The sequence below is a fragment of the Lactuca saligna genome, chromosome 8 (assembly GCF_052625555.1).
Source record: "Lactuca saligna cultivar CGN05327 chromosome 8, ASM5262555v1, whole genome shotgun sequence".
Lineage (NCBI taxonomy): Eukaryota > Viridiplantae > Streptophyta > Magnoliopsida > Asterales > Asteraceae > Lactuca > Lactuca saligna.
In genome coordinates, this window is record NC_136424.1 from 161,353,883 (window position 1) to 161,366,297 (window position 12,415).

The window sequence follows — 12,415 nt, forward strand, 5'->3', positions numbered from 1 at the left end:
GGCTATGGATCACCTAATAATATATAGGTTGAACGAATTCTATGGGAAGCCCATTAGAAATCGTCCAAGGGATATGTTTAAGGAGTCCATGGGCTGCTTAGGGCCTAAGCAGTCAGATTAGGGTTTCCTAGTTGTAAACCCTAATAGCCTACATGTATAAAAGGGACCCTTAAGCCCCCAAAACGTGAACAACACTTCCATTAGGGTTTCCAGCCGTTTTTGGTGCCTCTTTTTCTTCTCCTCTTCATCCAAGTTGCATATGGTGTTTGTGACTCCATTAGAGGTACTACACTTGTGGTACTTGCTTTCAAGAGCTAAGGAAATTCAAGGAACTAGTTGTTATTGCTATGTAACGACCCAATTTTCATGTCCAAAAATTTCATTTTAAAATATTACTTTAGAAAACATTAATAAATAAAAGCATTGTTTGATCACGCCATAACACATCGCAAACCATGTTTTAATATTCAAACCATACAATCCATCAAATATCAGAGTACAATCCCAGTGAATCTCGTAAATGCGGAAACCGAAGAGTGTGTGTGTGATATGCTGCTACCGTGCCGGCTCCTTTCCCCTAGCTGAGGAGGTACCTGAAACCAAAACTGAAACCGTAAGCACAAAGCTTAGTGAGCTCCCCCAACGTACCACATACCATGCAAACACATAACATAAATACTGCCAGGCTATTCTGGGGTGCCTGACTACCCGGTACGGCCATTCTGGGGTGCCGACCTACCCATACGGCCATTCTGGGGTGCCGTCCTACCCGCGTCAAGCCATTCTGGGGTGCTGACTACCTATGTCAAGCCATTCTGGGGTGCTGACTACCCATCGGTCCTAACAACCGATCCTCGGGGACTGGTCCCCTCCCGCTACCTCTATCGCATAACATAACAGGCCAACATACAAGCATACCATCACATACGGTCAAATGTTTCTGGGGTGTGTGACCACCCTGCGGTCCTAACAACCGAACTCCACTACTATTGCATATAACGTATCATGAGAGCATATAACATAACAGGTAATAGCAAACCTAGATGATATCACAAAGACAATCATCTATCATACGTCCCCTACTGGTGGGCCGGCATTGTGGCCTTAGGCCCACCACTACTGGAAGGTAACTTACCTCAAAGTAGCTGCTGAACTGATCGGGAACTAACTGACTGCTGCTGCTCCGGGAGTCCTCCGGCTGCAATTCCCACAATATACTTAATCATACACTGCTAGCTGTCCTTTAGGTAAAAAGACCATTTTACCCCTGGTCTAGCCCTTAGTCAAATCGAAGTCAACTTTCAGTTGACCCGACTCGCCGAGTGGATCCCCACTCGCCGAGTCCCTAGCAAACTATTGTCCTGGGTCCCTGATTCCACTCGTCGAGTTGGGCTATGACTCGACGAGTTCATCTTCTAAACTGTCATTCAACTCCTTCATCCTACTCGCCGAGTTGTATGAACAACTCGTCGAGTTCATCTTCATCCGAAGAACACATATGCTAAGACTCGCCGAGTTGTATGAACAACTCGCCGAGTCTGTTCCTGATCTATGAAGATTGCCTTGGACTCGCCGAGTCAGGCATTGACTCGCCGAGTCCTATCATGAGTGAGTCCAGCTCCCAACTCACCGAGTCACCCCCTGTGACTCACGGCTCAACTCGATACATCATGAAGGGACCAAATCGGTGACTCGCGACCAGACTCGCCGAGTCACCTATATGACTCGCCGAGTCGTCGCCATGCATCCACCAAATACACCGATTTACTCGATTTCAGTTCATGCCATTCATAGATCTGGACTTCTAGGACACCAATCACACGTAAAGTTTCCAACTTTACGTGTGGATACTCACTAACATGGATTTTAGGGTTCAAAATGCCTCAAAAGGGTAGATCTAGGATGAACAAGCCACATGGGGCCATAAAGCTAACAGATCTGAGCTCCTGGAGCTCAATCTTGCCTAGATCTAAAGGCCCATCCACTTATTACGAAACATTAAGCACAAACAAGCTTGAGGAATTGCTCAAGAGTGTCTTAAATGAAATCTTAAGCATGGAAACAGGGGGAAAACGAGATATACCTCAATGTAACAGCTGAAAAACACAATGATGCTTGGATGGCTCTCCTTCCTCTTGATCTCCTTCCCCTTCTTGCCTCAAAACCTTCAAGAATGCACACAAGAGCCTCAAATTCACAAGAACAAGCTTAGGACGAGGGTTGGGAGCTCTGGGGGTGAATGGGGGCTGGCAAGGGGCAGATATGGGGTTTAAATAGGGTGCAAACCCCTGAAACTTAGGGTTTCATCCAACAGCGGTGACTCGCCGAGTCCAGGATATGGACTCGCCGAGTCGCCCACTTAAACGTGTCCTGCGTCTTGTCCCTACTCGGCGAGTCGGACCTAGTGACTCGTCGAGTCCAAGGCTAAAATAGGGCAATACTCAAATAAAATTCACATACCGGAAACCAAGCGCTACATGCTATATAACAACAAAAGGTATTTATTCTAGCTTTATATATGAATTTCGAAAATTATAGTAGCATGCCAGGTTTCTTTTTGTGTTCATAAAGTTGTATAACTAATAGTGAAAACATAGATCCAATACTAGGGTTGCATGCACACATAGGATTGTTTGTATAAGACCCATCAAATATTCCCGCGGTGTGTGATTATCCGGAAGTATTTCCTGAAGATCTTCCTAGATTACCACCTGATAGACAAGTCGAGTTCATAATAGACTTGTTACCAGAGATGAAACCAATAGCAAAAGCACCTTGTCGATTAGCACCGGCGGAGATGAAGGAGCTGATGATGCAACGTTAGGAGTTATTGGATAAAGGTTTCATTAGACCTAGTTCATCACCCTGGGGAGTTCCGGTGTTATTCGTGAAGAAGTAAGATGGATTTAATGAACAGGGTTTGTAATCCGTTCCTAGATAAATCTATGATAGTGTTCATAGATGACATTCTGATTTACTCGAAAAGCCAAGAGGAGCATGACAGATACTTGCGAGAAGTGTTAGAAGTATTGAAGAAGGAGAAGTTGTATGCAAAGTTCTCCACATGTGATTTTTGGATTCGAGAAGTCCAATTCTTGGGTCACGTGGTCAACCAAGAAAGGATAATGGTTGATCCAGCAAAGATCGAAGCTATGATGAAGTGGGAACAACCGAAAAGTCCCACGGAGATCCGAAGCTTTTTGGGATTATCCGGATATTACCGAAGGTTTATCCAAGGCTTTTCTTCGATCATTACTCCATAACAGCTTTGACCCACAAAGGAGCTACTTATTCTTGGCGTGATAAGCATAAAGAAGCATTCGAGAAGCTAAAGAAGAAGCTATGCGAGGCACCGATACTTTCTCTGCCCGATGGAGTTGAAGACTTTGCTATTTATAGTGATGCGTCTGGGGTTGGATTGGGTTGTGTTTTGACCCAAAGAGATAAAGTGATTGCATATGCGTCTCGACAATTGAAAGAGCATGAAAAGAACTACCCGACTCATGATTTGGAGTTGGCAGCGATAGTTTTCGCTCTGAAGATATGGAGGCATTACCTCTATGGCACGAAGTGCAAACTTTTCACTAATCATAAGAGTCTCCAATATCTCTTTAATCAGAAATAATTGAATATGAGGCAACGACGCTAGCTAGAGTTACTTAAGGAATATGACTGTGAGATACTTTACCACCCCGGTAAAGCAAATGTTGTTGCTGATGCTCTCAATCGGAAAGTCAATCTTGAAGGAAAGAGGCCAAGAGCGTTGAGAATAGAAGTTGTCACAACAATTGTGGAGAGTATAAAGAAAGCTCAAGAGGAAGCTTCTGAGAAGAATGACCGAAATGAGGAACGTTTGGGCAAAATGTTGGTGTTTGGTATAAACAGTCATGGACTGAAGGAGTTCCAAGATCGGATTTGGATACCTAAGACAGGAGGAGTCAGAGATCTTCTGATGGAAGAAGCTCACAAGACCATGTACTCGATTCATACCGGTAGCACTAAAATGTATAGGGACCTGAAACCCTACTACTGGTGGCCGACGATGAAGCTTGATGTTGCAAAGTATGTGGCTGAGTGTGTGACTTGTGCGAGAGTCAAAACACAACATCAGAAACCATACAGGAGTTTAGAACCTTTGCCTGTGCCTATGGGTAAGTAGGAAGACATTGCTATGGATTTTATCACTAAACTGCCCAAAACAAAAAGTGGTCACGACATGATTTGGGTGGTCGTTGATCGATTCACTAAGAGTGCGCATTTCATAGCAGCCAAGGAGAAATGGTCTATGGAAAAGCTTGCAAATTCTTATGTTTAGGAAATTGTGAGGCTTCACGGCGTTCCGTTAACAATTGTGTCAGATAGTGACAGTTGTTTCACCTCGTGATTTTGGAAAAGTCTACAACTGGAATTGGGTACCAAGTTGTGTTTAAGTACAACTTACCATCCACAGACTGATGGTCAGAGCGAATGGACGATACAAACACTTAAAGATATGCTGAGAGCATGTACCCTGAAATGCCAAGGTAATTGGGATGAAAATTTACCTTTGGTAGAATTTTCCTACAATAATAGTTTCCACTCGAGCATAAAGATGGTACCTTATCAAGCTTTGTACGGACATAATAGTCGTACGTCATCTTGTTGGCTTGAGGTTGGGGAAAAGCAGTTTATGGGACCCGAGATGGTTCATCAAACCGATGAAAAGTTGAAAATAATTAAGGAAAGAATGTTAGCAGCTCAGGATCGTCAAAAGAGCTATGCTGACAACAAGCGAAGACCGATGACTTTTGAAGTTGGAGATTCGGTTTTGCTTAAAGTCTCTCCGTGGAAGGGACTTACAAGATTTGGACAAAGGGGAAAATTAAGTACAAGGTTTATTGGACCGTTTAAAGTTCTTCAGACGATTGGGAACCAAGCTTACAAGCTCGAACTACCAGAAGAACTGAATGGAATTCATGACACTTTCCATGTATGTTATTTGAAGAAGTTCACGGGCGAAGTTCCCGACATGATTCCACTTTCGGAGTTGAGAATCGATGAGAACAAAAGGTTGATTGAAGAACCAGAGGCAATCGTTAACCGAAAGACTAAGAAGTTGCAACGCAAGATGGTTGAGTTAGTGCTAGTCTGATGGAAACACACGAATGGGCAAAATCTCACCTGGGAGCCGGAGAGTGACATGATGAGTCGCTAACCGCATTTGTTTGTTGATGTGTGATTTCGGGGACGGAATCATTCTAAGGTGGAGAGAAATGTAACGCCTGTGTTTATGGACTTGTCATTAATGTTGAAATAATAGTCTAGGTTAACCTTTGTAACCCGTTTTGAAATTATAGAAGTGTATTATTTGAGTATTATGTGTTTTGTGCTTAACTATGTGACTTAATTGAATTAAGAATAAAATAAGCGTCAAAATGAAATGTTAGATAAGCTCGATATCTATAGTTAATGTTGTAGTAGTTGAAATGAGGTTTCCGAATATATAAAGAATTCCGAAATCCGAGTTATAACAAAGAAAGTTATGACCTGTCAAAGTTTCGCGACAGAACCGGCAACGCTGAATGACGTAAAAAGTGAAATTTACGTTAGAGAGATATTTAGCCTTAGTGATCTAAACGAAAGTCGTAGAGTTCATTAAACCGAGAGTGTACATAAAAAGAATGCCCAAATCTGACTTCGTATGAGGAAGTTATGATTTTCCGAAGTTTCAGCTTAGCAGTATGCAGCCCGAATAGTCGATTCGAAATCAAGGGATTGTTGGTTGAAACAATCTAAACGAGAATCGAATATCTCGTTGATAGTAGTGCATTGGTGAAAAGACAGACGAAAACGAACGTCAGATGAAGAAGTTATGAATTTATAACGGAGTTTTTCTGTCCCGGCCTAATAAAAATAAAATCAAATTTAGCCGACGGGGTCTAAACGAAAGTTGTAGAGCATAGTCTCACCTACGCGTGGATATAAAGAACGTCGAAAACAGAGTTCGTATGAAGAAGATGTGAATTTTAGAAGTTTATAAATGATTAATATTTATTTATTTAATGTTTAATTCGGATAATATCCGAAGGAGTTATTGGTCTGATCCGAACTACGCCTAGCGTAGTTGAGTATGCCCAACGTACCTCGATACATGCATCGCCTCAGACTCGAGTGCTCCGATGACGCATGCAGTGACGTTTCCGGTTGCGTACGCCCCGCGTAGAGCATTACGCCCAACGTAATGCGAGGCCTCAACCTCTATAAAAGGCATGCGAGGGCAGCCGACTCCATTTGCCAAATTCTCTCCTCTTTCTCCTGTTTTGCATCGTTTTGCGTGCTAAAAATATCCTGAAGCGCTGGTATCAATCCCGAGCCCCGAAGCAAGTCCCGAAGCCCCGAAGATCCCGAGAAGTGAAATTCCCGAACCGAAGCTGTGCCCACGAGGAGCCCGGTTTTTGTGAAGATCTTCCAGATTTACCGAAGAATACTACTTCTACAAGTCGTAGTGTTGTCCGATCACCTTCTGATCAAGTGGGTGTGTAGTTACTTTCTTCTAACGCATAATTATGAAGTATTTTATATAAAATACATGTTATGTGTATATTTTGTTGTTATATGTGTGAATGTATATTCACTTTCTTCTATCTCATAGATCTGATTTATTCTCTATGAAATACGTGTTATGTGTGTGACTCATATGTTATATGGAATATGTATTGATTGAACATGCTATACTGGTTTTAAACTAGGTATAAAAATATATATTTTTATCTACTAATATGTTGGGTAGAACATGGGTAGATAGTTGATGTGTGATAAACAGATGAGAGGCCTCGATGTTGTTGATGTTGACCTAGTCATCTAGCGGAGTATGGATGACGACCACGAACTCTTTCTAGACAGTCCAGTGGAACGCTAGCAGGTTCATAACTTGTAGGTGTTGTGAACGATGGTTGCCTTTAGGATATCTATTGTTGAGGAAACCCCTTAGCAGTAATGTCAGTCCCGATGAAAATCCTAGATTGAGTCCCTTGAGATAGATGTTGTTTTAGGGACATAAAGTGAGGATAACGGGAATGGGTAATCGGGTTATTGTTGGTTGGTGAAATTAAATATAATTATTTATTGTGGGTTGAAAACCCTATATGCTCACCTGGCTCCCAAACCTGACTCACTCAGTTTATTTGTATTACAGGAAGTGGCGTAATGGCATAAGATGGATGAATCATCAAGTTGTTTTGTTTACAAGTATGTATATGTATATATTTGTTGAATGACTTGTAATGTTATCGTTTATGCTTTATGGTCTGTATCGGAACATGACATCCCGAGTTTTGGTTATATAATGAAAATGCATCTCTTGATGAAATGCTTTGATAAATATTATCTTATCATATTTTGTTTTTGGAAACAAATTCCGCAACTCTTTTAAATCAAAAGGATTTACTATGAAATTATTTTAAAAAGCATAAATGAAATCCGTCTTTTCTGGCCGTGATTTTGGGGATGTCACATCTTTGTCTTATTCAAGACATCACAACTTACCAAAAAGTGCAAGTGTAAGAACGTTCTTACTTAAGATTATGTCACTCAAGTCCCAATCTTGGACTATGACTCTAAGACTTGATTTTGGAACGGAGTACGATACATCTTATTGACTTAACCACTACAACAATTATCAATTCCTCTTCTTAGTCAAACTAGTGCGCTAAGGTGTCCTTAGAGGATGAAATGTGATATGGTTCCTACGATTACCAAGACGATCATAAAACATTATACAAAAGTACTCTCCTTTCTTCTTATATTGGAGAAACTTTTTGTCTTTCTGCATTCATTGATTCTACTTATTCGTTTTGCCATTCATTGGAACTTTTCATAAAACATGACCAGTTAATTAGCCTTAACTTGACTTGACCAGTGCACAACATTGTGAAGTCGATCTCCTAGTCCTTCACTTGCCTATTTGTCAAGGAATTAGCCTTAAAATTTCTAAGTAACAAGATTTCCATACATCACGTGATTCAAATCATATGATTAGAAGCTTCTGTCCAATTGAAACTTGGGCGATGGGAATCTTTCCTTACTTAGAAAATTACGACAATACCATAGATTACATAACTAAGAATCACATCCATTTAATATTGCTTATTATAGAAACACATAGACATCAATTTTCACAATTGCCATTGCAAGGAAATATAAATAATACAAAATCAAAATTTATTTTATTGCGAAAAAATATATCCTTACAATGCAAATGAAAACTCTGTTATTACATATTCCTAAGCAATTTATCATAACTCTAAGCAGCAGCTCAAAAATCCGATCATCGAATCCATGCGATCGTAATCCATTTCTTCGCGATCAGACTCAGCTCCCTCCTTCCTTTAAGCTTCCTTTCTTTTCTTCAATCTTTCAAAACATCAAAATGTAATCTTATCACATCATGTATTAAGAATCTCCAAATAGGAATTTAATGGAGTTTGATAGTAGATTTTACCTAAAGCAGAGTCATACATCTTGACTCTCCCATCTCTTAGATCTCTCAGGTAATCAGGGCAGCTTCGTAACCAATGCCCCCTCTTTTGGCAATAGAAACATATGGATTCTTCTGGAATGGTACATGGGACTATCTCAGACTCAGCCTTTCTCTTGCGTAGAGAAAACTTTTCTATACTTCCAATGTTGCCATTGCCCATAGAAGGTTGGGATATTGATTTACCAGACAAACTTGCTTGAGTAGTGCGCCAAATCATTTCTGATTCAGCAGCAATAAGCAAATAAGTCAAATCAATGAGGGTCATGTCGTGGTCTATCATATAGTACTCTCTTACGAACTTACCATATGATTCGGGAAGTGATTGAAGAACCACGTCAACAACCAACTTCCTTGAGACATCGACACCCAATATCCTTAACCTGTCAATGTGTGACTTCATCTTTAAGATGTATGCACACACGGACTTTCCATCTTTGTGTCTTATTGCCAATAGGGCTTGAGTGACCTTGAACTTTTCAAGCCTTCAAACATGTGGGTCAGAGAGAATTATTGGAGGATGTGGAGGAAGCAAAGCATGATTTCCATTTCAACAATCCAATCGTGGAACATCATCTTCACGTGGAAAACTTTTTCCAATGGATTCAGGAAGACCATAGTTGTCAGACTTTGACATCTATAAAACGGGAGAAATTCAAGTTAGTTGATTGAGTCCTTAATAAAACACCCAAATGACATATTAAGGCTAGGATCCAACACAATATCCTACAAATTAGAAGAGAGATGTCGTAATCTAACTCGCAAAACATTTGAAGGTAGGTAAATGACGATTTACCAATTTCCACCATGAAAAATGAAAGAAGGTTAAGTTTTAAATGTATTGAAAACTCCTAGATCTTTTGAGATTCATTAAAATTTTCAATGACATGTTTAAATCTCGATATGCCCCTCGATTTGTGACTGGGATGCTGAGGATCACAAATCAGGGTGTGAATAACCATGTAAATGTACATGGTCCCCCCCAATGTTATAGTCACCTATTTGATGTGCCGGTTAACCACACACGCTCCACCGAACTATGACAAACATCGAGTCACCCTTCGCCACCTTTTCTTAGAACCTAATTAGTGTGTTGGTTAAACACATACGCTCCACTAACGTCTTAGCAAGGGTACAATGTGTAATTTCATGGAATTTCATCAATTCACTTTTGCCTAAGGTAACTAAGATTGGGAATTTTTTTAAAACATTTAGTTACTTTAGCATTCATTATACTTTTAATGAGGAGAGAGTTTGCCCTATCATACCCGTTCGACTGACGACCCTCCACTAGTCAAGAGTGCGGTGGGTAAGAGTGGTTACCCAATGGCGGTCATTTTACAGGCCGCTTCCTTAAACACCCCTTATAGACTAGCTTCGTAAATGAGACCTACTAACGGTAAGACTGACAATTACTTATACATATATAATATTAGACCTTTAATTTTATATATAGTATAAGGGTGTATTTTACACTTTTAAAAACACTAGGTGGTTTAACTTAAAAAAATACACTTTTAATTTAATTTAATATAAACTATATCATTATGGATTTATTAACCCTCTTTTAATTATACTTTTAATTAACTTAATAAAATCATAAGGGTGTAATTTGAACTTTTCAAAACTATGGTTTTAGAATTTAAAATTTCAAAAATTAAACTTTTAATCAAAAATTTTAAATTCCAAAACTTGAGGGTAAGTTTTGAAACAGTTTAAAACATTAGGGTTTAGAATTTAAATATTTCAAAATTAAACTTTTAATCAAAAAATTAAATTCCAAAACTTGAGGGCAAGTTTTGAAACTTTTCAAAACTATCTAGATCAAATTACAAATAATTAAAATTAATCAAATAATTGGTAATTATCTAAATTTTACCTAATTCAATTTCTTATTAGATAATTCAAAACAAAATTACAAATAATTAATATTTATCTTATAAAACAAGTAATTATCTTAATTTTGACAATTATCTACTATTTGGATTAAGATAATCAATATCATAATGAAAAAATCGGATTTTATCTGTTAAAAATGTTTTTGGTAACTATCCCAAGCCAAAACATGTCAAAATCCCGAAAAAACTACCATCTGACCCGACACCACCTCGTGGTGAACAGGCAGAAAGCAAAAACAATTTTTTTTTTTTTGCTGTGAAAACATAACTTTTGCATCAAATACATTAGAAAACATCCTAGACTCTGATACCACTGATGGGTTTTGAGCACTACATCATTCCTATGGTGTACATGCAAACCCTAAAGCTTTGAATCTAGTTTGTCTAATGAACATGCAATAATCATCTAAAGCCATAAACCCTAGATCTAACATACAATAATCAATATTATCATAATATAGAGTTTAGAACTTACGTTTGATTGTTATGTAGCAATAAAAATTTATTCCTTCTTGTAATTGGCTTCTGAAAGCGTAGAGTCACAAGTGTCACACCTCTAATGGCTCACAAACACCAAGAGCAAGAGGATGACTTAGGAGAGGAGAATGAGGCACCAAAAACATCCAAGAAACTTCAAGGAATGCTTAGCCATATTTTTGGGTGCCCTATGGGTCTTTATATAGTGAGGCTATTATGGTTTTGAACTAGGAAACCCTAATCTGACTACTTAAGCCCTAAGAAACCCATGGACTCCCTCGTTAGAGGCCTTAGATGAATTATCATGGGTTTCCCCATAGATTTCGTCCACTTCAACCTCTATGGAGTCTATTATCCCAATATCCAACTATCACACAATTAACAGTTCTAGCTCCCTTTATTTAATTAATGTCTTTTAGCCACAAATTAATTCTTGAATAATATTAATTAAATAATATGATTTCTCTTTTAATATATTATTCATATAATATATTAATAATCATAATTAATCTCTTTCTCCACAAATCATCCTATCAAGTTACTTTGGTGAAGGCAACCCAAAAGGACCATGCTCACAATCGGATCAAGTACATACCAAAATAGTTATGGACTTAGACACTAATCCAACAAATACAAGGTCTAAACCACTAAAGACCATGCATGGAGGGAAACTAAGGATCAATATTACATTGTATGACTCTAAACTCTTCAAAACATCTGAAAGGACAGCTTATATAATTTATGGTAAACCATACTCATAAACACCAAGCTTATGGGATCGAAATGAACACAAATCCATGGCTAACAAGATCTAAGCAAAACTTCATCAAGATCAGAGCTTTATACCTCTAAATTAAGCTTGAGGGCAAGATGCTTCTGGATCTAAAGTTCTTCAAGCTTCCAAGATGATTTCCTTTCCTTATTCTTCCTCTAATATCACCAAAACACACACTAATGGCTCAAAGATGCTCACAAAATGGATTAGGGTTTGCTTTGGACGAAAGTGGGGATGGAGGTTGATAAATGAAGGGGGTCTTGGGAGTTAAGTATGGTTAAATAGGGTCCAAACCCTAAAAACTAGGGTTTGGTCGCTGACCATGTACGCCCAACATACAAGATAAACCTAATTTCCATCATAAAAAGGCTAAAGGGACCAATTTTGCACACAATTTTCATTCCAAGGGTTAAAGATGTGATTACCTTAATCAAGATGTTATAAGTCTCCCCTACTTGAATCAGATTTCGTCCTCAAAGTCCGCTGCCACGAATAAATCAGGTGGTGCTCTCGCATCTCTGTCTTAGTGATAGTTTGTTTTATTTACTTCTTTTTATAGTTTATTTTAGCATATTTCATTCATAATTTAGATGCTTTCCATGCATATTTTTCTTTTTGCTATTTTATGACTATTTCTGGTACTTTCGAATCTTGTGAGCATATTGTTGTTCGAGAGTCTATCGAATAACACCGGTAAGCTTACCCAAGACTCGCTCCTCATGAGGAGATACTGGAGTATTCACTTCCTCG